At 40.7% G+C, this 24,455-nt stretch overlaps 1 protein-coding gene across 2 annotated transcripts in view; it reads right to left on the bottom strand.

The window, feature by feature from the left end:
- The window catches only part of LOC149557073 (protein CYCLOPS-like), a 164,085-nt gene that overhangs the window by 80,397 nt on the left and 59,233 nt on the right, over positions 1-24,455 (bottom strand). The gene's annotated exons all lie outside the window — the stretch shown is intronic.

Here is a 24,455-nt window from a genome sequence, read left to right as displayed (position 1 = left end):
ATACCTTGGCTTCCCTTTGCAGTAGAAAGACAACATGCCAAAGCCTTAGGAAACACAAGAATCTTAAATCTATGCTAGTTATAATGTATGAGTGCTTTATTTCTATTTCAGTCTTATTATCACAAAAACAAATTCATTGGTACTGAATTTAAAATAGTAGGACATCTGCAACTCACACTGTCCTGAAGTTGCAAAAAGGTATGTTTTCAACCTGGTTTAGGTTCTATATATGAAGGAGAATCATTTTTTCTTCTGTAAAGACAATCTGCTTTGCTAGAGAAGATTTACTTTTGTGCACAGTCTTGAGTAACATGGATCGTTTTCTCCAAATGCACTAACATTTCCAATGTAATTGATGTCATCCAAATGCAGATTTGAAGACTCATAAATATGAGAGGAGACATGTCTCATGAAGAGACATGTCTCTATAGTTAATAATCATTAGATAATATATTAATAATATAAATAGCCATATATATATATATATATAAGAATATTTATCTAATGATGGTTTACCATCAACAATGTATCTCATGATCGAAACATTCTGACTGCAACTACAAACTTAACACTCCCTCTTAGTTAGGGAGGATTGTTATAGAACACATTATGCTCTTGAGTATATGAAGAGATATCATCTCAGTATGATATTCCTAGAATGACATATTTAAGGATATCAACATAAATCCATCAACTTAGATGTTATCTTTCAAAATAATCCAAAGTATGATTCAACAAGAAATATCAATCATATGATATTCATCATACATATATTCTTTTGATATGTGCACTGGCATCAAATCTTTAACACTACCAAAAGAATATGTTATATCCTAGCAGGATATGAGCTATTTGATTTCCAGTACTCTAGGATAACAATTTAATATAGTCTATCAGACAACAAGAAATCACAATGTCATGGTCTCTATCATGACAAGTATCATGATCTCCGGCACTCCAAAATAACAATTTAATGAAGTTTGATCATGATACATTCGTTATCATTACTTCTAGCACTCTAGGACAACTTAATGAGGTTTGTCATGATAACAAATGTACCAGTTATAAGATCGTCACCTTACAATGGTTACCTTCTGTTTATATATGTCAATGAAAGATCGTCAGCTTTCATTACATATCATATGCGAAATAGTAACCACCATGAACCAAGTCAAAGGGTGGTACAAAGGCTTTCACCTCAATTCTCTCTCACAGAGAAGAATGTATTACAAGGAAATTCACTTAGAATTCTTCTCCTAGAGAGGATATCATTCACAAAGGTTGCACCTCAAAATTCTCCCTCCGAACATCGATCCTGGGAAGTCAAGTCCTCTAGTTACTTCCTCAAAAGCTCAAGTTATGGCTTCTTCGCTCTTCGTCCAAGGATGCCTATGATAAAATGTTAGACTCCCTCTTCATGGAAGAATACTCATTATCTCAATCATCAAGGATATTTTCTTCAAGAGCCTCACTTTATCTAGCATGATCATCAGATGACTAATGAATTCAGGATCACAACTTCTATAGAGCTACTACTACAAGATTGAGTCCTGCACAATATTTGGTACTATGCATAATATACCAATTTTCTTGCAAGAACATGCTCAGATTCAAAGGAAAAGAACAAAAGTATATCAAGTTAATTTTCTTTTATTGTTAGTACATACAAGTGAGAGACTACAATAAGAAAATAAATGTAATATTCAATAAATACTTATCTGCACATCAACATCCTTGATAGAAGATTCTCCAATGAAGGTCCATATGTATCAAATCAAGTGATGGTTCAATTTGGAACTCTAATAGTGTCCCCTCTCTGAAATGTTCCCTTTAAAGATGGTTCGAGTGGGAATGGAACATTGACATTATTATTACCCCCACAATGTTAAATTCACACTCATTCCATTTTATGGAGTTGGAACATTTCTTTCAATTTTCTTTAGAAGTGAGCTTGTAATGTGTCTGTGATCCCAATGTATATTTGCATGGACATGAATGTTGCCATACCTATTGGCAAAACATTGTTCATTTGTATCACATATTTCCTATCTCAGCTATCACTGTGATGACCCCTTCCCCTTAGTAAGTTTTCAAAAAATGGGCCCATGATGCCTAGCACATTTTGTCATTAAATGAAATAAAATTTTCACTCTCCATTTGTTCAAATCAAATACCAAAGGGGCAAGGTATATATAGCAGCTCTTTAACTTCCTCTGCACTTAATTCTTGCTTTGTTTTTCTCAATTTCTTATTGATTTCATCTAAAGTGGTAGTCAATAAATCTTATTTTGACAATAAATATACACTCTTATTCATTGAATCAACATATTTCATACTTCCTTCCTCATTGTGTTTGTCCTACTACCTTCCTAAACTATGACAATATCAAAGTGCTTTATGATTTTATAACATATATGTTTTACATGTACCCACTCTTTAATATTTCCTTCGAACTGTATTTTTTGCAATTATAGCATATCCGTGGCTTTGAATTTATCATCAAAAAAATTGTCTTTAATTTGATAGTACAGATTTGCCTCCCATCCCTTACTCGCAGCTTCCCGGCCCAAACATACCTTCGGTTTGGGTAGGCGGATGGTTCCAAGAGACATATTGGTCGTAGGGATATAGTTGGAATATGTAGGGGTGATTTAGGCTTGCCGGATGGTGGAATCATTTCCAATCACAACTATAGCCTAAGCTTGGATTACTATGGTTGTCTGCACTTTATACGCCTCCTATCTCTGACTTGTGTTCGAGGAATATAATTTTTTATTTGCGGTAGAGAATTACTTCTATGCAAGATTAACGAGACATGGTGCAATATAGTTTTGATTCTCTAAATAGATGGAGCTTGCTAGTTTCTTCTAATATAGAAGTGAACATCTTCTCCCTAAAATCTGCTAAAATGATTATCCCTTTCCACGTAATCTGTAAGATACAGGAATTATCGAGCTTAATGCATTCAAATCACAGATGGCTTTATTCACTTCCGGTATTGGAACAACATATCAAGTAGTATTATGACTCCATCTTCAGATCTTACTTCTCAGGTTCTCTTATCTTAGAAGTCCATCTTCCCAACCTCATGCGCCTCACGCCTCTGTACATGGGCATCCTCATGATTCAAATGGACTATAGGCTAATATAAGAATAATATAAGAATATGGTTGATGTTGTTTCTTATTTATGCTATAATCACTGGCACTATCTCTGACTTGTACTGACATGCTTGCAACTGATTTAAGCCAATTAAGTACTTGCTCTAATGAGCAGATGCAATTAAGGACTAAGGCTATACAATATTCCTTATATAATTCACAACCTCTCTTCATTGTTGGTTTTGACTAACATATTTGATAAGAAATTTAACATTCCTTGGTAAAACACATTTCATGCCTCATCCTTATATTTGATACCAAGTTATATCCTTCTACGATGATGACACTATATGTAATATGCTTCCAAAGTATATTTTCTACAGTGGCGGCACTGTATGTAGTATGCTTCTTGTCCTATTAACTTTTCATACTTGATAGTCTCTCCAATCACCAATTTTCCTTGGTCTTGCTGATTAATCCGACAATATAATCTCCTGCTACTGATTAATGCATTGAAGTAAATTGTACCTGACGTGCAGTCTTCAAGCAACCCTATCTGATATAGGCGCATGTAATTATTCCCATTCCCGTACTATGCCATCTTCAATAATCATGGATATAAGTTATATTTGGTTGGGAATCGTGATAAATGAATTAGTATTTAAAATATATATATTCAGATTCCATAATCTTGAGTGCAGGATTCTTTATATTGATGAAGATTTCTCTGTTGTCATCGACCAGGTTGCGAATCAGTGTGATTACATTACCATTGCCTTTGGTTAAATATCTTAAAGCTATGTACAGTGTAATGGTCATCAAACAAGATTTATTATTTGTTTCTATGCTTCCCAATATCTTATTATCCATCCGTCTTGATGAGACTGTGAATTTTTTCAACTCTCATATGTCAGGTGCTATATATATTTCTGATTTTATAATCCTTAGATTATATGTAACTGATAATGGCAAAGGGTGATTCAAACTAATTGAACAATTCTGAAAACATAATATTCTGATCATCGCTGAAGCTGTCGCTTCTCTTCATTTTTTTCTTTCAAATATGTCTTTTAAAATTCGTGTCCTGTCCCCAGAATTCTATGCAGTCCGTCTTAATATTGTGGAAGTTAGAGAGTTTATGATGTTCATATGCAAAAGAGACACGTCTCATTTATAAATCACCACCTTAGTTTATAGCAGTCCCATGTTTTAATATGCTTCCCATTATAGATTTAATTCTGATTGATGATATTGAACAACACTCGGAAACAAAATTTCTTCAGATATTACCATCTCCTGATCTGTCTGATTAAAGTTAGCAAAGTATGGTTGACGATGCAGCAGCCTCTATTGAATTCAATGCCTTCCCTTGCTGGTTCTAAGAGAATCGCCGTTTTATCAGGCTTCTCGTTATACATGAATGTTTTGTGGATATATATTTGTTCGAACACTTATTCTTGGAATTTCATCCACAAACAATGGAATCTGGGTCAAGCACAAGGATCTATTCCCATAGGTAGCAGACTTAATATTCTATCTTTATAATAATCCCTAAGTAGTTTCGTATATAATCTGCAACCTTAGCTGATTGAAGAAACAATATATCTACTGAATTTATTTACCACATTCTCAGTGATGTAGGATCTCCATGGGATATTTCCATTTAATGCAACGTGGGTGCCGATACAAATAAACTGGATTATATGCCTCCAATGGGTCAAGCAATAAGGGTTGCCCTCTCGTCTTATAAAATCTTTTTGATTCCCTTTCGCCTGTTGATTTTGCGGTCTTCCTGTCCAATGAGAGTTCCTCTTTTAAATATGATGGTAAATGCAGGGAAACTTGTGCTCAAAGTTTGTCTTCATTTCTTTCTATTTATTAAATTATTTGCAGCCCAGCTCTGATACCATGTTGAGTAACATGGATCATTTTCTGCAAATGTACTAACATTGCCAATGTAATTGATGTCATCCAAATGCAGATATGAATACTCATTAATATGAGAAGAGACATGTCTCTATAGTTAATCATTATTAGTTAATATATTAATAATATATACAACCATATGTATTATATATATATATATATATATATATATATATATAATATAATATATGTAATATATATATATAATATATATATAATATAATATAATATATATATGTAAGAATATTTATCTAATGATGATTTACCATCAACAATGTATCTCGTGATCGAAACAATCTGACTGCAACTACAAACTTAACACAGTTCTTGGATTGTCTAACTTTCATAACATCAACTCCTCTTAAAATAATAGTCCCGTGAATTTACTTTCTTTAATACATGATAGATCATTCATTTCAAACTTCTTAAGAAACTGTTTGACAGCACATAAATTTCCCTAAAATCGTCACAATGCGATTCCAAAACAAAGGAATATATCTCCTCTAACCACTACTTAGATACAAGACTTGAAGCCTAACAACAAATATATAGAGTGAACAGAAAGCCTTGATCAATAGCTTGGTCAAGTTATCATAAGAGCTCCAACAACATACCCAAAAAGATAAAGATGATTGAGTAGATGCTCATTAGCATTAGATAAAATCTTACACATAGAGAATACAAGAGAAAAGCTCTTAGAAACAGTATTTACTGCAGGAATTAGAACTCCTATGACCTACAGCTGACTGATGAAAAAAAATTCAATTGAAACACATACACAAGTATCTATGGCAATGGAAAAAAGAAATAGAATCCATTTATCGATGGTCAACCTGAGCATTATTAAATTGTAAGATTTTTTCCATAGTTAAGAGGAACCTCTGAGTAACTACCAACAAGAGTATCTCCAGTTTCAGGTTTATTGGACAGTTTCCAACCCCAATAAAATGCTCATTGCTACCATATAAAATATGATAAATCATTAGAAGATTCAGATCAAGATAGGCAAACCATAATGGCACATAATACTGCATTCTTGTAATTCTGACCTGTCAAACTCCTAGATTATGAATTGTAATTTCTCTTAAAAGATACTGTAATATTGTGCTTATAGAAGCTCCACTGGCTCACAGTACTGCAATGCTGGATTGAGTGTTTTGGTTTTTGCAATGTGTTTTATTTTTTTTAAATATATAATTTTTTGGTGTTTTCAAATACATATAAAATGCTGAAATGAACAATCAGAGACAACTACCTATAATGCCAATAGCAGACTAGGGAATTGCAATCTTATTACTTGCAATGTTATTAAAAATAATCCTCTTATAATTCATGAAATAAAATAGGAACCTGTATATGAATGGCATCCAAATTAGTTGCAGCAGACCCAAGGAAATGTAATGCCAAACTTGGTGTAGAAAAGATTAAGGAAGTGACCTTTTTTGCAGCAGTATTTGGTCACCTCACAAGTCAATAAATACCACAATTTCCAACACAGCTTCTTGCATCCAAATACTGCTATATAAATCAGATAATCACAGCCTCAAGAAGCATAACACTGGCATCTAATAGCAGCAGCCCATAGCCTTAACCATTTGCCAAATTCTGGCTGCTTATAATGTCTATGTGTTTGCAGGCTGAAACACCAATATGCAGGAGCAAATCACCTTCAAACTCATACTATGAAACAGTAACGAAGGCAAGCCAAACCACGCCAAACCTGATATGAATAGTACCTCTTCTTAGTCACCAAAAACGCCTAACAATGACATTCCCAATCAGCTACAAACTACACCAAGAAGAGGAAATGGTTGGCGTCCAAACCCCACGTTAATCTTCAGCAAAACTTAGTAATTTTGGTATACAACACCAAAATTACCATTAATACAATCAGAATTAATTACCAGATAATCAGAGCACAATTCACAACAATATTTTAGTGATTGAAAGTGCAGCAACATGGCAATGTGACTAGGATTAAAGTATGGATTTATATGCCAAGCTGTACAAGAATTTCTCACATCATCAATAACCTGGACCCACACCCCATTCATAAAACATATGAAAAGTTCTGATCGTTCGATCAAGCTTGGATCAACGATTGTCGCTACCTCGCTATGGAAAGATGTGAACTTTTTACTCTATGCGACATAGCGACCAGGGGACCACCACATCTTATGTAATTCATGCAGTTTCCACGCCCTCAGATCAATTTCAAATCTATGATCGTCGCTATCTCGCTATGATGAGTTGCTCTAAGGTTATGAACAGCGACATAGCGACAAAGGGCCCACCATATTTTCCTTAAGTAATGCATCAAATGTCTTCCACACGATCAATGCAGAATCAACGATCGTCGCTACCTCGCTATAGCAAGGTGCTCACTCTTTATGTGTAGCAAGGTAGCAACTCAACGACACATGTCCTCAGTCATCAATGGGTCTAGACTAAAATGCCAACAATGAAGGAACTGTACACATGGCGAAGTCTCATTGGGTTGACAGCCAACATGTCAAGTGGAACGTGAGTCATCTTTTGGTGCATCCTTGGATCGTAGGATTTTTCGAAAATCAACAATGTAAATTTGAACATAGAAGGTGGTGCCACTCTGTGCATTTATGAGGAATGAAAGCTTCACATGCGAAAGAAAAACAGAGTATAATACAGAAGATTTTCTCAGTTCCATCTCACGCAAACAATGATTTCAAGCTTTTTCCTCAACAGAAGCCATTACTGAGGTTTTCCCTCTTTCTCCGCTTTATGAGAGATTGCATATCATTATGTACATGGGTACCTAACATGGCCTAATAGCGGGGACCAATCTTGCATATCATCCTAGATTTCATAAGCTTAAGGACATTCCCCTAAGTTGCACTTAAGGGAGGGTGTTGGTGTAAATAAGTATTTACTTATTACACTTACTCAAGTTTACTTAGGTTAATTCATTATTTAATTATTTTGCATTATTTTATTAGTTTAATTAGGTGAGACACTTAGGAGTTTGTGTACTCTCATTGAATTACACAACTCTAATTATGCACATGGTGTCTACAACACAGGAGTTTGTCAGCCGACTGGATGGTCCCGGCGGTGTTTCTGTAGCCGACGAAATGACTGTCGTCGGTGTTTTGTATTTTGTAGCCGATGGGTATATAGTTTGTAACGGACATAATGTTTGTGGCCAACGGACTCCTTCGGGAAGGTTCGGTGAATAATATTTATATCCCGTCTGGGATCGTTGTAAAGGATCATCTTCTATTACTCATCTTATGAAGCATAATGTATGTCTGGCATATGCGAATATATCTCTGCTATTCTGTTCCATTGTCCGTATGCGTTGATTTCTTTACCAGTATGGTAAACATTTGGCGCCGTTGTCGTATGAATCTGGAAGGTGGGAGGAATGAAGATTAATGCCAAATCAGCTTAACAAGGATCGGAATAAGGTCAAGGGAAAAGATGGAATCCGTACTGCGCACGGGAGGACTTTTTGAATTTTTGTTCGCCGAGGGAAGAGAATCTAGACGGAAGAGCATCGACTCGCACGGCTCGGAGTGTCGACGGAGCAAGAGCGTGGAGTGAACTCTTCATCCGAGATATACTTCCACAAGGGATGACTTCAGAAAACCCTTCTTCACCAAGGTTCGCAGCTGTTGAGTCCGCCGGTGTGGGAGATCAAACCGCCGGTGTGGGAGTGCAGACTGTCGGTGTGGGAGTGCAGTCTGCCAATGTTGCAGGACCAAGCAACGCTTGTTTACAGAAACCAATCGTGATGGCATTACCAAAAGAGAAATTGCCGAAGTTTGATGGCGATGGTACGGCCGATCCCATCCGACAATGCAAAACATGTGAAACGATCTGGAGGGCAAATGGCATAACTGATGAAGACGACTGGATGAGACAATTTCCGGCAACCCTATGGGGTGTGGCAATTGACTGGTTTACTAGTACAGATCCGCAGAAGCTGGACAGTTGGAATGACATTAAAAAAGAGTTTCTGGCCGAATTTCAACTGTTGCGAGACGATAATGAAATTGTAGCAAAGATCTTCAATACCAAGCAAGGAAAGAACGAAACTATCCGCATTTACGCCAGGAAATTAAAAGATCTGATAAACAAAATGGAGAATAAACCGACAGATGGACTTCAGAAAAGGTGGTTCGTGGAAGGTCTACGCCCTAACTTGCAGAAGAAAATGAAAATTGTGCCGCCGTCGTCATACACGGAAGCCTATAACAGAGCATTGAATCTCGAAAGTGAGCACAAGACAAAGAAAAAGAAGAAGACTAGTTCCTCTGATTCTGATGACAGCGAGCCTTCCGGCGAAGATAGCAGTGACGATGAAGGCAGTAGCAAGAAGGTCCACGCCCTACAGAAGGATATGATTCACATAATGAAGGAATTTAAAAACATGCAGAAGGAGCCAAAAAACAGTGAGTTGTGGTGCACGGAGTGCAAGACCGACGGTCATACTAAGGGATCCTGTCCAAAAAATCAATTCTGTGACATTTGTCAAATCATGGGCCATTTGACAAAGGAGTGCCCCTTTAACATGAAAACTAGAGGATCTCCGCAGTTGCTTCTTAAGCAGGAGACTTCCCCGTCGGGTAGTAGCGGCAACATGAATACCGCCGGTGCTACATCCAGAGGATACAGGAATAATCGGCGTCGACAGAACAATAGCAACAACAATAACAATAACAATACGAGCAGACGCCGGATCCAATATGATGCAAATGGACGACCGATTATTCAGTGCCGTGCATGTAACTTGTGGGGGCATTTTGCGCGGGAGTGTCCAACAACGAATACACCTCAACTATTGTGCCGATGGTGCGGACCCGGCGATCACGACGACTCAAAGTGTCCAAAATCCAGAGTGAACTTGATCACTGTTAGGGCGGATGAGGAAGAAGTTCTAGCAATTACGCAGAAACAAGCAAAAGAATACCCAGACCCCGCCGAAGAAAAGAGGAAATTTGCGGAAGCATGGGCGGAGGTTGGAAAAGTATCCCAAGCAGCAACACCTCCGACACCGCCGGCACTTCAGCGAGGAATTCCACAGAACAAAACATAGTACGGCAAATTTTGCAAACGGAGGTGCGAGTAAAGGTAAATGATTTGCTTCTCACCATGCCTCAACTTCGATCTGCTCTTTCAAATATTGTGGGAGAATCAAGTCAAGGGAAGGAAAAGTCACCAGGAGAAACAAGTCAAGGGAAGGAAAAGGAGATTGCTGTAGGCGGAGAAGATTAGATGTTGTTGGCGCTAACATCGGGACGGCACCCCGCAGTCGTCGAGATGGGGATCCTTGGACATATTCTCACGGACACAATCGTTGACGGAGGCTTTGGCGTAAATGTATTGCCGGAAGAAACCTGGAGGAAACTTGGACAGCCGACATTGTGGCCTCCGAGATTTCAGCTGCTAACCATCGATCAACATGGCATTAAACCGCTGGGTATTCTCATGGCACAGCCGGTAACAATTGGCACTCAGTCGTTCCTGATGGATTTCGTGGTAATTCCATTGAAGAGGAAGGGTTACAACGCCATCCTGGGCCGCAGATGGCTTATCGAAGCAAGAGCCCGACACGACTGGAAGAAGAACACCTTATCACTGGAAAGTAAAGGCCGCCGCTTTGTCATTGATCTGCATACCCAAATGGTAGGGGAAGAGGCCCTGTCATCAGATTCCGAGGGAGAGCAGGATGAAGGTAGACAACGGATGGAATCGGATCAGGAGGGCGTCCTCCGATTGGACGGGGGATCAACGGATGATGACTTGGATTCCGTCAACGGTCTCTACCACTGGCAAATGGAGGACTATGAATTATTTCACAATTGCAATGTTCTGTCAATTGAGAACGAATATCTGAAGGAGTTTACTAAAGTAAAGGAGGGGGAGGCACCGTTGGATGTTACACCCGCCCATGCATTTAGGGGAGGGGAGACAATCAAGTATAATGAAGCTACACTACAAACAATGAATTTGGGGGACGAGGCAGAGCCAAAGAACATAATAGTTGGAGATAATTGGGATCCAATACTCAAGGCCGCGGCATTCAAGATATTTCTGGAATACAAGGATGTGTTTGCATGGACATACAAGGACCTCAAGGGAGTACCGCTGGAATTGTGTGTCCACGGCATCCCGCTGGTGGAGGGAGCCGTACCTGTACGAAAGTGACCCTACAGGATGAACAAGAACTATGCGGCACGGGTTACGAAGGAGATCAACTGGATGCTGGAAGCTGGCATTATCTTCAAGGTGCAGACCAGTGAATGGGTGTCGCCGATAGTCATCTCACTGAAGAAGGATACTACTCAGATCTGGATATGCGTCGATTTCAGATGCATGAATGTAGTGACGATCAAGGATCCTTTTCCGATTCCATTCACAGACAGCATTTTGGAGGAGGTCGCGGGACATGAAATTTACTCCTTTATGGACGGGTTCTCCAGATACAATCAGATTTCTATAGTGGAGGAGGATAAGTTGAAGACAACGTTTGTCATCGAAGATGGGGTCTACGCGTACAACCGGATGCCATTTGGGTTGTATAACGCGCCGGCCACATTCCAGCGGATTATACTGCATATCTTCGACAAGATGTCTGTGAGAAACTTCAAAGCCTTCCTGGATGATTGGTCAATATTTAGCACGGAGGACAGACACTTGGCAGCACTCGGTAAATGCATGGCGAGATGTCGCAGAGCCCGGCTACCGTTGAATCCCAAGAAGTGTAGATTCATGGTTCCGCATGGAAGACTGCTCGGACACATTGTCTGTAAGGAAGGGTTAAAGATGGATCCCGACAAGGTGAGAGTCATTCTTGAAATGCAACCATCTACTAATGTGACGGAGGTAAAATCTTTTTTCGGGCATATAGGTTCTTACAAGAGATTTATTAAAAATTTTGCCAAGGTGTCCCAACCGTTAGATAAGTTAACCTGCAAAGAAAAATTATTTAGATGGGATAAAGAGCAGGATGAGGCATTTGAAGGGCTAAAGGTACGACTAGCTACGGCACCCATCCTGGCATATCCAGACTGGAATAAAGAGTTTCATGTTCATGTGGACGCCTCCAACTATGCGATCGACACGACCCTACACAGACAGGTAATCACAGACTGGATCACCCAATATACTTTGCCAGCCAGTTGCTATCAAAGGCCGAGAAAAACTATAGCACGACTGAAAGGGAAGCGTTGGGAATGGTCTATGCTGTGCAAAAATTCCGTCATTATTTGCTCGCTACACCGTTTGTGTTCTATGTTGATCACCAGGCCCTGTTGTACATGATTAATAAACCTGTCATCCAAGGGAGGATCAGCAGATGGCTACTCCTGTTGCAGGAATTTACTTTTAAAATCATTGTCCAGCCAGGAAAGAAACATGTCAGTGCCGACCACCTGTCGCAGATCAAAACAGGGGAACCAGCGGAGGGTGTGAATGACGACTTCCTTGACGCGCAGCTGTTTCAAATTGGGGTACTGTCGGAATGGTATAGGAGTATTGGCCAGTACCTGTCAACATGACAGTTTCCCACTGGGGTGTCACCAAATGATAGGGGCAAGTTGATAATCAGAAGTCGCACGTTTCAATTGATCAATGGATTGCTTTACAAAATGGGGCCGGATCATATTCTTCGGCGGCGTGTGTTGGAAGAGGAGATACCGCAAGTGTTAAAAGAAGCACATGAGGGTCCTGCGGGAGGACACATGGGCCCCGACACCACTGCACGGAAGATATTGCTCGCAAGTCTCTGGTGGCCGACAGTGTACAATGACGCGCGAGAATGGGTCGTCGGTTGTGACACTTGCGAACGGGCCGGGAAGCCGCTGAAGAGAGATTTCATGCCACTTCACCCCTCACATGCACAAGAACTTTTTGAGCGATGGGGATTAGATTTCATTGGACCACTGAGGGTGAGCAAGACTCGACGATGCCGGTACATCATTGTTGCAACGGAGTACCTGACCAAGTGGGTGGAGGCACGTGCGTTACCAGATAACTCGGCCATCAGCACTACGAAATTTATTTATGAACAGATCATTATCAGGTATGGAATCCCGTTACAATTAAAAAGTGATAGGGGAGGTCATTTTGTTAATCATGTCATCCGCTTGCTCACCACCCAGTTCAAGATTTATCATTCATTGTCAAGTTTGTATTATCCAAGAGCAAACGGACAAGCCGAGGCTACCAATAAAATCCTAGTATCCATCATCTACAAATCCTGCGCAGTTGAAAGTGCTGATTGGGAGGAAAACTTACCCACCGCCCTGTGGGCTTACTGCACGACGTACAAGGTGACGATAGGGCACACACCATTCCAGTTAATGTTTGGACAAGAAGCAGTAGTCCTAGCGGAATTCATGATCCCGAGTCTGCGAATAGCGTTGGAAAACAAGCTGGATGACGACAGAAGCTTACAGGAGCGGTTAAACAATCTGAATAAGCTGGAGGAGAAGCGATTGCTGGCATAGTGGGCGACAGAAGTGGCACAGAACAGACGCAAGGTCTGGCATGATAAGCATTTGAAACGTAGCAGATTCCAATTGGGACAGTTAGTATTGAAGTATGATGGTCGCAATGAAATCAAGCCAAGAAAATTTAAGGTGCGGTGGGTTGGACCATACCAGATCTGGGAGGTTGGCGATAATGGAGCGATCAAACTATCGACGTTGGACAGACAGGAGGTGCCTCAGTCAGTTAACGGATCTAAATTGAAAATATACCGCTCAAGAAGGGTGTCTTCGTCGCCCAATGTTCACATGAATCCTCCATCGTCGTCATTAAAGGACTGTGAGGCGACGACGCCAATTGGAGGTACCTCTATATTTTAATTTGAAAAAAAAAAAAAAAAACAAACAAAAAAACCTCGCGAGAGAGACCTGCGGACAGCAGCTTTCCACGAGAGGGGCCCGCGGGCAATTCTCCTCGGAGATACCCCACGGGAACAGGTCCGCAGGTCGTCCTGCAGTCAACCTCCTCCGGCCTGTCCTGTCCGCGACAGCTTCCACGGGGTTGTTAAGTCGCCAGTCTGCATCTTCCGCGAGTTGCGATCTACTTGCCAGGCAGGAAACAGCATGCCGGAGTTATTATCCCTCTATGACATTTCACACGGGATAAGCTGGGATGAGTATGGCGTCACTACAGAGGTCTCTTGAGCACCATGAATCTTCTATTGGGCATCACTGTGTCTTCTATCGTTCTCGTGATTTTGAAGCCCGGCATTTGAAATCGAGTTGGGAACATCGACTACCAATGAGGTGTTTTTCAGCGTTATCAAGGAAAGCTTATTAACGGCCATACTAGAAATGGTACATTTTCTAATGGACACTGAGGCATGAAGCGCTGTTCGATTTGTTCAAAGCACCGTAGGAGTTCGTTTGACAAGGGCAAGGTTTGGAATCCCACGAATCAAATCTATTTCATATACAACTACGGACATTAAGTAAGAAGCGAGCACTACAAATTCACTACATTGAAGGGACTCGATCTTGGACTTCCTCGCCGAGAGCTTGACGCATTTCTTTTGCAGGGGGCAACCGAGGACAGCTGCGCCCAGCAATCGACTGGCTTTCTCTTCCACGAGGGGGACTGGGCAAGCAGTTTTCCGCGGGAGGTAATTTAGCGGGCACTTCAATTGTTTGCCACAGGGGTAAGGGGGAACTATATAAGAAAGAAGACACCATTTTTGCATGGAATTGGCAGGCAAACGAAAGTCGTGGAAGAGTCAGCTGGCGGCTAATATGGAAAAAAACTCAAGAGTTTTGGCATCGGGGATTCAAGTTGCAAGTCCCTCGAGTTCTAGTAGCAAGAAGCAGAAGACCAAGGAGGAACTCACGTATCTCACCGTCCAGTTCGAGAGTCTTAGTGGAAGTGAATGCCAGAGGTGGTAGCAGGAGACCCCGGAGGCAGACCAGATTAAACAGATTCTGACGCGAGCACAGGTACATTGGACCATCCAGCTTCCCATCTTTTCCATCCAGTTGTTCGAATCAATATTGCGCACCATGATAAAGACATAGCGCCCGGAGCAGAACAAGTACATTTCTGTACAAGAAGCAACAGATGACGGTGTCCTTTAAACCTAGAGATTTCACTAGGGTTTTTGGCATCCCTGGCCCCGAAGGGAGGAAAGTGGAAATCAAGAACCATAAACTCTCACGAGAACGGAAGGAGCATTGGATAAATCTAGTGTGTCGGGACCTTACACCTGTGGAGCGGGAGGCAACGATTCAGGGGTCAAAGTGCAGAGGGCTTCGCAGGGACTTTATTCGAGAGGGTCACTAGAGGTGTATCATGGACGTCATCAAGAGCAAGTTGACAAGTGCCACTAGAGCTTCAGATATAGCATTGCCGCAGATTGTGTTTATGAATGGTATCGTGCAGGGAGCGGTATATGATTGGGCCTCAGTCCTGGCTGACAAGATGGAGTTTATGACCCTTCAGCAGTGAACATTTTTTATGCCGCACCATGCCATCAAGTTGTTTCTGGACGCTGCAGCTAGCCAGATTCCACTGGATGATTTTGAGGCTCCTCCAAGGGGCAAGTTGGCAGACGGGGAGCCTCCCATATTCTATTGGCGACACTTAGATACAGGAGGATCAGCAGCAAGCCACAAGAAAGTACTCCGCGGACTGGATGCTTCCGGAGAGACAGATAGCGGACTGGAGGGCACTTCGGTGAGTGACGGGGCTGAGTCCATGGAAGAAGAGGAGAGCACTTCGGCGGAAGTTGGTGATGAGGCAGCAGGGCGGTGAGGCAGCGGGTAGTGAGCCCACATTCTTTACCCCTCCTCAGATGTCAACTTCGACGCATTTGACTACCTTTCCGACAGTCATTCCGCCGTTTGGCCAGCGCCATGCCCCGGTCCTCATGACTCCTCCAGCAGAGGCTGATGTCCCACAGACAATGACGGAGATGGTCCCACAGACGACGACAGAAGTTGTCCCGCGGATAGTCGCCGAGATATTGCTGACAGTTGTAGCGGAGGTGATTCCAGTTGTACCAACAGATGTCACCGTCACAGTCTCACAGAGAGCACAGTTGCCACCGTCGGAGCCTGAGCCGCAGGTTTGGTTGGATGTCATTGATTGTGATGTAGTTGTCACTGTTTCATCATCTTTTTTAGCAGAGGCCGAGTCAGCCTAGCCAATACTGGAGGAGCACATGGAGCTCGCACAGTCAGACCAACCGGAGGTGATGGATAGGGCTAGTGTGTTTCTGAGGCAACAGTTCCGACTCACTCCTGCCAAGCAAGGTTCGTCCATTCAATCTCCTCGGCGTTCAGGAACATCACCGGTAGTACTAGAGCCTCAGCTTCAGGAGGAGGGAATGCCACATGCCGTGGTTGCGCCAACAACAGAGGAGGTGGCACCGGATGTGGGCATGGCTCCCGCCGATGAGGAGAAGAGTGATGCGGAATGGTCATTGGAGGACTTTGCCAAGGAGGATTACGGGTCGGATGAGGACAGGTGTCGGGATTACCTCAGGACTATGAAGTCTGCATTGAAGAAGGGACACGATGTGGCAATTCAGGCCCTGACTCGGCGGAGGGAGTGGCATTTGATCAAAGCATATATCCGTGGGATCTATCCTCGACGATTTCAGACTTGTTTTGTAGACAGGGGTTGGCCGGCAGTGGAGACAGCTAAGATGTTGGCAGATTGGGCTACTGAGCCGGAGTTGGGACCCGGTGACACCCCTCTGATGAAGCTGGCACATGAGATTGTGGGATTGTACAAGGATGTTTACTATGGTCGTCGACGTGCGGAGGCGGACAGGGTTGCAGCAGAGAGATCATTGGCAATTGAGAGTGAGGCTAGAGAGAAGCTAGCCGCCGACTTGGCCGACCAGCAGGCAGCATGGGCCGCAGAGCAGACGGCACTACTGGCAGATATGGCAACAGTGGTGCAAGAGAAGGACGTGGCTAGGCAAGGTACAGAAGTGGCTGTCCGAGATAAGGATGCGGCTAAGCACGAGATGCAGTTAGCTAGGAGGCAGGCTATGGATGCGGCGCTTCTTCTAAAGGAGGTCGTCGAGGTTAATTCTCATATTCAGACAGATCTCTGAATCAAAACAGAGCAAGTGTATAAGTTGCGTCGCCAGCAGCACTCTTCTGGGACGCCCCCTTCTCTCTAGTATTTCTTTTGTTGTCTATAAGTTGTCTCCTAATTTTGTTAGTCGTCAGGAGACGACTGTTCTTTTTGGGGGGGATGGTGTCAACCGATTGGATGGTCCCGACGGTGTTTCTATAGCTGACGGAATGACTGTCGTCATTGTTTTGTATTTTGTAGCTGACAGGTAAATAGTTTGTAGCGGACATAATGTTTGTGGCTGACAGACTCCTCCGGGAAGGTTCGGCGGATAGTATTTATATCCCGTCTCGGATCGTTGTAAAGGATCATCTTCTATTACTCATCTTATGAAGCATAATGTATGTCTAGCATATGCGAATATAACTCTACTATTCTGTTCCATTGTCTGTATGCGTTGATTTCTTTACCAGTATAGTAAACAAAGTTCGCATCATTCACTAAGTTGTCATATTGACAACACAGTTATCCGCACTCCTCATTTAGCACATGTTGTCTACACCACTAATTTGCGTGCTACACCATTGTAGGCTTATCCTCACATAACCCCACTTAATTCTGTGCTTAATGGAGGATAACTCATATCTAGTGGACATGTGCCTGGTTGTATGACTTATCATGATGTTGACTTCTATGCATTCTAGAAGCTCTTCTGAGGTCTTTATATACAGGCACTCCTAGTGTACTCTCAAGCTGGCTTATTGAATGAATATCATCATTTTGATCATACTCTCTCTATTTTGGTCTATTGTGTGCTTCTGTTGAGTTCTTTAGTTCTTGGGTGAATTCTGGCCTAAACCAAATTCTTACACAGACAATGAAGGCTATGACGAAGATCAGATATGTGTTACATCTTCTGAAGTTGGTCATGTAAGTTTAAGAATGCCTGCTAAAGAGGAAATTGATAGGATCACTACAGAGATGATCTCCCATGTACATAGCAATTATAATTTGAGAAACAGAACAGTTAACAATGATGTTGGAAAGCCTTCTAGTATATTCATAAAGGATATCACACATAAGACGAAAGAAGAGGACAAGAAAGCTAATGTAGAGACAGTCAAGGTTAAAGATATTAAAACTAAGAAGTGGGAACCCAAGAAGAAAGTGCAGTTCCAAGTAAATGAGACAGCAAAAGCAGTTGTGCAAGATAAGGCATCAAGATCTGATAATGCCAAACAAATAGTGATCCCTGCTGCTCTAAAGGTTCCTACTCCAGGTATGATTGTGAAACCCACTGTGTCTGATCCTATTGACATGATATCCATGTTGTCACAAATTACTGTTAAGGCACCCTTGTCTGAACTCTTTAGAATTGAAAAGCATAAGAGTAAAGCCTTGTCATGGTTGGGAGGGATAGGAAATAGTAATAACAATGTAGAACAAAATGCTACCCACCAGACCTCCTTAGTAATAGAACATAATGGTATCATGTCCCAAATTCCCCAAATGTTCTTGGATGACTCATCAGTAGCATACATAGAAGATATTGACCCATTTTTTCTCAGTCTAATTATAAAAGGAAAGACCCTAAAAAATTGCATGATAGACTCAAGAGCTTCTAACACCATCATGCCTTTCAAAGTAATGGAAGCCTTAGGGTTGAAAGTAGACACTAAACAAGGCAGATGCAAAGGTATGGATGCTAGAGAAGTCTCAGTCGTAGGTACTATATATGCTTTGCCATTTAAGGTAGCTGCATATCCTGAGGTAGAGTTGACCATGTCAGTCCTTGTAGTTGATATACCTCCACACTATGGAATATTGCTTTCTAGAAAATGGAGTGATGCTATGGGAGATAGCCTACAATGTGACTTAACTTATGCAATTTTTCACATAGGTGATAAGGCTGTTAAAGTAGACAGAGAGCCAAGGGTTAGTCATATCTTGGGTGAAGAAATTGACAAAGATGCTACTTGCTTTTTAGATACCGGTGTGAATGCATTCAGAACTGAATTGATTATTCAAGAAGTTGAGAAATTGCCTGCTGTTATTGAACATGAAGTTGAGTGTTGCATGGACTCACCAATATTATGGACAATATTCTTTGACGGGGCTAGTTCTAAAGAAGGTGCAAGGGCAGGGGTAGTTTTTGTTTCTCCAGAGAAAAACACTTTCAGATATCCTTCCACATTGAATTTTTCATATACTAATAATATAGCTAAGTATGAAGCCTTGTTGTTAGGGTTGAAAGTTGCTACCCACCACCGAATCAAGAAGTTGCATGTTATAGGTGATTCTGAATTGATTATCTCACAGATAGAGGGAACATATGCTTCTAGGAACAAAAGGTTGAAACAATATAGAAATGTTGTTTGGGATCAGCTTGAATTTTTTGATGCATTTGGTATATCATGGAAAGATAGAACTCAGAATAAGATGGCTGACTTATTAGCAAATGTAGCAATTAAACCCCAGGAGATATCATTTGCAGGAATATCACAAATTGAAGTTCAAAATAGGCCATTAATACCTGACAATATTGAGCATTGGCAAGTCTTTGAAGATAACAAAGACATTGTCAATTTCTTGCTAAATGAAGATAAATAACATGGACAAGAGTTGGACTATAGTGATTTGGTTCAAACCATAGATGGGAAGGAAACATTTTTTGGTCAAGAGGTTATACAATTAAAAACTAATAAAGTACCTAAAGGTTTGGTTGTTTTGGAGAACATGTTTGATAATCAAGATAGGGTAAGGCCTGGTGCTAAAGATTGTAAACCTCAAGAACTAGAAGAGATAAATTTGGGTACTACTGAGGCCCCTAAGAAAGTTTATATTGGCCAGAATTTGTCAACCAAAATTAGAAAGCCCTTGATTGACCTGTTGAGAAAATATAGACATGTCTTTTCTTGGTCATATGATGACCTAAAAGCGTATAGAGAAGACCTCTTTCAGCACCTCATACCTCTAAAGGATAATGTAAAACCCTTTAGGCAAAAACAAAGACCGGTTAACCCCACTCTAGCCCCTAAAATGCAAGAGGAATTAATGAAGTTAAGGGATGGGGGAATAATTAAGCCTATCAGACATTCCACTTGGGTCTCTAATTTAGTACCTGTCAGAAAAAAGAATGGAGATATCAAACTGTGTGTAGATTTCATAAACTTAAACATTGCTTCCCTAAAAGATAATTATGGATTACCAAACATGGAAGCTATGTTGCAACAGATAACAAGGTCTGAACTTGTGTCTATGATGGATGGATTCTCAGGATATAACCAAGTCCTGGTGAAAGAAGAAGAGCAGTTCAAGACAGCATTTACAACTCCCTGGAGAACCTACGTATATGTAAGAATGCCATTTGGATTGATCAATGCCGGTGCCACTTTTCAAAGAGCCATGGATGTGGCTTTCCATGAGTACATAAATAAATTTATGGTTGTGTATCAAGATGACCTCACAGCTTATTCCAAAAAGGCTGAGGACCACTATAGGCATTTGGAAAAGATTTTTATTAAATCATTGGAATATGGAGTGTCATTAAACCCTAAGAAGTGTGCATTTGGGATAACTGAAGGCAAGTTACTGGGACATATATAACCAAAGGATGAAGTAAAGATAGATCCTGAAAGAGTAGCAGCCATCGATAAAGTCCCTAAGCCAAAGAATGTAAAAGGAATCCAATCTTTCTTTGGGCAAGTTAACTTCTTAAGGAGATTTGATAGAAACTTTGCTGAGATTAGTAGACCTATTTCTAAAATGCTCAAGAAAGGGGCTACTATTAATTGGGATGGTGAACCTTCACAAGCATTTCAAGATATTATGACTGCTATAAAGAATGCCCCAGTCCTAAGGACCCCTGACTACACTAAGCCAATGCACATATTTTCTTTTGCATCTTTCCACACTGTAGCTGCAGTTTTGTTGCAAAAGAATGAAGAAGGATATGAACAACCCATTGCTTTCTTCAATAAGTCATTGCAGCCTGTTGTATTAAAATATAAGATAAATGAGAAACAAGTTTATACTTTAGTAAAAGTTGTTAAAGCTTTTAGATGCTATTTGGTAGGTGCTATTGTCATTGCATTTGTGCCCAGTGCTACTGTAAAGGATATTTTTTTTCAACAAGAAGTATCAAGAAAAAGGTGTAGATGGATCAACAAGATCCAAGAGTTTAACATTGAAATACAGATAACAAAACTGGTAAGAGGTCAAGGTTTAGCTAAACTCATGGCTCAATCTAACTTGGATGCTAATCAGATAAATATGGTGACAGATGACCTAAGATCTAAATCATGTGACATGGACCACTGTGACTGGTATGCTAATGTTATCCATTATCTACAATATATGGAAGTTCCACCCCATTTGACTGAAAATGAGAAAAGGAGCACTAAATTACAAGCCATCAGATACATAATTATCAAAGGCAGCTTGTGGTGGAGGAATTTTGAGGGAATACTACTTAAATGTGTTGATCAAGAAAAGGCTAAAGAAGTCCTAAGTGAAATGCATGTTGGAGTGTGTGGGGGACATTATATGGCCAAAACCAGTGCGCACAAGGTGATGAGAGCTGCATTCTGGTGGCCATCCCTTTTTAAAGATGCTCAAATCATGGTTAGGAAATGTGATGCATGTCAAAGGTTTGCTGGAAAACTGAAATTCTAAAGTAATACTCCGTTGAAGCCAGTTGAGGTTCAAGCACCTTTTCAGCAATGGGGTATGGATTTCATAGGTGAGATTTCTCCTAAATCTAGCACTGGCTATTCCTGGATTTTAGTTACTACTGATTATTTGAAAAAGTGGGTAGAAGCTATCCCTACAAGAAATGCAACTAGTAAAATTGTCAACAATTTTTTGTTAAATAACATTATTTCCAAGTTTGGTTGTCCTCAAAAAATTGTAATAGATAATGCAATGTGCTTTAGGTCTGAGGAATTCATAAAATTTTGTGACAAATATGGAATCACTAGATCAACATCCTCACCATATCATCCACAAGGAAATGGACAGGTTAAATCCACTAATAAAAGTTTGTTGAAAGTCATCAAGAGGACCTTGGATGATAACAAGAAGGCATGGGATTCCAAGTTGCAACTAGCAATATGGGCTGACAGAGTGACTGTGAAGAAAGCCATTGGAGTAGCCCCATTTGATCTAGTATATGAAATTCAGGCAAGAATGCCTCAAAAAAACTTGGTAGGACTCTACAATTACATCCAATTATGTGATGAAGATATTACACATGACATGCAAGAAAGGATGGATGAACTTGTACGGTTAGCAGAAACCAGAAGAGAAGCATCTCTCAAGAACCAAAAGTTGCAATTACAGGTTAAGACATTATATGACAAAAAGACAGTAAGCAAAAAATTTGAAAATGGAGATTTAGTCCTCATGTGGAATGTCAGAATTGAAGATAAAGGAAAACATGGGAAGTTTGATCCCATATGGTTAGGTTCTTATTTGATTAAAAGTACATGGGGAGAAGACTCATATATTCTCAAGGATTTATCAGACAACATTCTTGAACTGCCAGTTCATGGACAGTTCTTGAAGAGGTATTTTTGCTGAAATACTTGTTTTCCATGAACAGTAGTTTAGGGTTTTTATGTACATTCTTGTAAATTCTTTGGTCTATGTATAATTTCCTGTATATAGATTTCTTGTGTTGTGGCTCTCTCAGAGTTGTCAGTTTTAAGTTTGTCTGCCTTGTGGTCTGCTTCTCCCAGAATTTTTGAGCCCTCATTTGAATCCGTATAATTCAATGTCCCCAAATAGAGCCACTGTTGGTCTGATTTTTGCAAGATAAAATTTCCACAATCTGGGTACAAAAAATCAAAGTTGACTCCATTATTAGAAACTAGGGTTTTTGAGTTCTTGTCTTAAAAAAAACCTTTGAAAACCCTTGCTAAACCCTAGGTATCTTTTTTTTTTGAATGTCATTAGGGCACAAACCTTTTTAAAAATATATGAAAATTCTTTGAAAAGTTCAAATCTTTTGTGCCCCTGTATGACCTTTTCCCTCTTAATGTATACCGTCCAATCAAAACAAGATCAACAGTCGTCGCATTCTCACTATCAAAAGATGCAAGTATGTTACCCTATGCGACATAGTGACTGCCACAAATTTGAAGGGTGGTGCCATAAAATGGAGGTGCAGTGATCGAAGATTGTATTGCGTCAGGAGTATTTGATCACGTTTTTCATGTCAGACCTGTCAAAGCTGGAAACCGGATCAGAGAAATGAAGTACAAAAGGCGTCAGCAGAAAATTAAATTTTCTAATTGGTCGCCATGTTGCTATCGAAAAATTTGTGAACTTCATTGTTAGCGACATGGCACCTTCACGGAAAATATAGATGACAGTCACTTTTAAGTTTTTCGGTGACCAAAAACTTCCCAAGTTGCATGGTGGACGTGCGGTTTTATTGTTATGTCAGAAGCATTAATGAGGGTGATTATGACTTCGCTTGCCTGTATCTTTCCAGCATCGAGTTTTGATAAGCCACTAGAGGTCGCTATGTTGTTGTCGAGAAATTTGTGATCTTCGTCGTTAGTGACATAGTGCCTTGACGGAAAGTAATAATGTGGCAACATTTTCAGAAGGTGGGTCCCAGACACGTTCCAGCAAATATCAATTATATATTTTTTGGGACACGGTGGCATCTAGTGGGATACACGTATGAGCCAAGAAAAGTGAAGGCAGCAAAGGTCGCTATTCGCTGTCATGAAAATTATGCGTCTCGCCGTTAGCAACATAGCGCCTAGCCGGAAAATAAACACATGGTGGGACCCAAGCAACGTGGCAATGTGACTAGGATTAAAGTATGGATTTATATGCCAAGTTGTACAAGAATTTCTCACGTCATCAATAACCTGGACCCACGCCCCATTCATAAAACATATGAAAAGTTACGATCGTTCGATCAAGCTTGGATCAACGATTGTCGCTATGTCACTATGGAAAGATGTGAGCTTTTTACTCTATGCGACATAGCGACCAGGGGACCCACCACATCTTATGTAATTCATGCAGTTTCCACGCCCTCAGATCAATTTCAAATCTACGATCCTCGCTCTCACTATGATGAGTTGCTCGAAGGTTATGAACAACGACATAGCGACAAAGGGCCCACCATATTTTCCTTAAGTAATGCATCAAATGTCTTCCACACAATCAATGCACAAAAACGATCATCACTACCTAGCTATAGCAAGGTGCTCACTCTTTATTTATAGTGAGGTAGCAACTCAACGACACGTGTCCTCAGTCATCAGTGGGTCCAAACTGAAATGCCAACAATGAAGGAACTGTACACATGGCGAAGTCTCATTGGGTTGACTGCCAACATGTCAAGTGGAACGTGAG

The sequence above is a fragment of the Cupressus sempervirens genome, chromosome 5 (assembly GCF_028749045.1).
Source record: "Cupressus sempervirens isolate cs-2001-9-10 chromosome 5, ASM2874904v1, whole genome shotgun sequence".
Classification (NCBI taxonomy): Eukaryota; Viridiplantae; Streptophyta; class Pinopsida; order Cupressales; family Cupressaceae; genus Cupressus; species Cupressus sempervirens.
The sequence above is the reverse complement of the archived record's forward strand: the minus strand, read 5'-3'. Positions and strand labels throughout refer to the sequence as shown.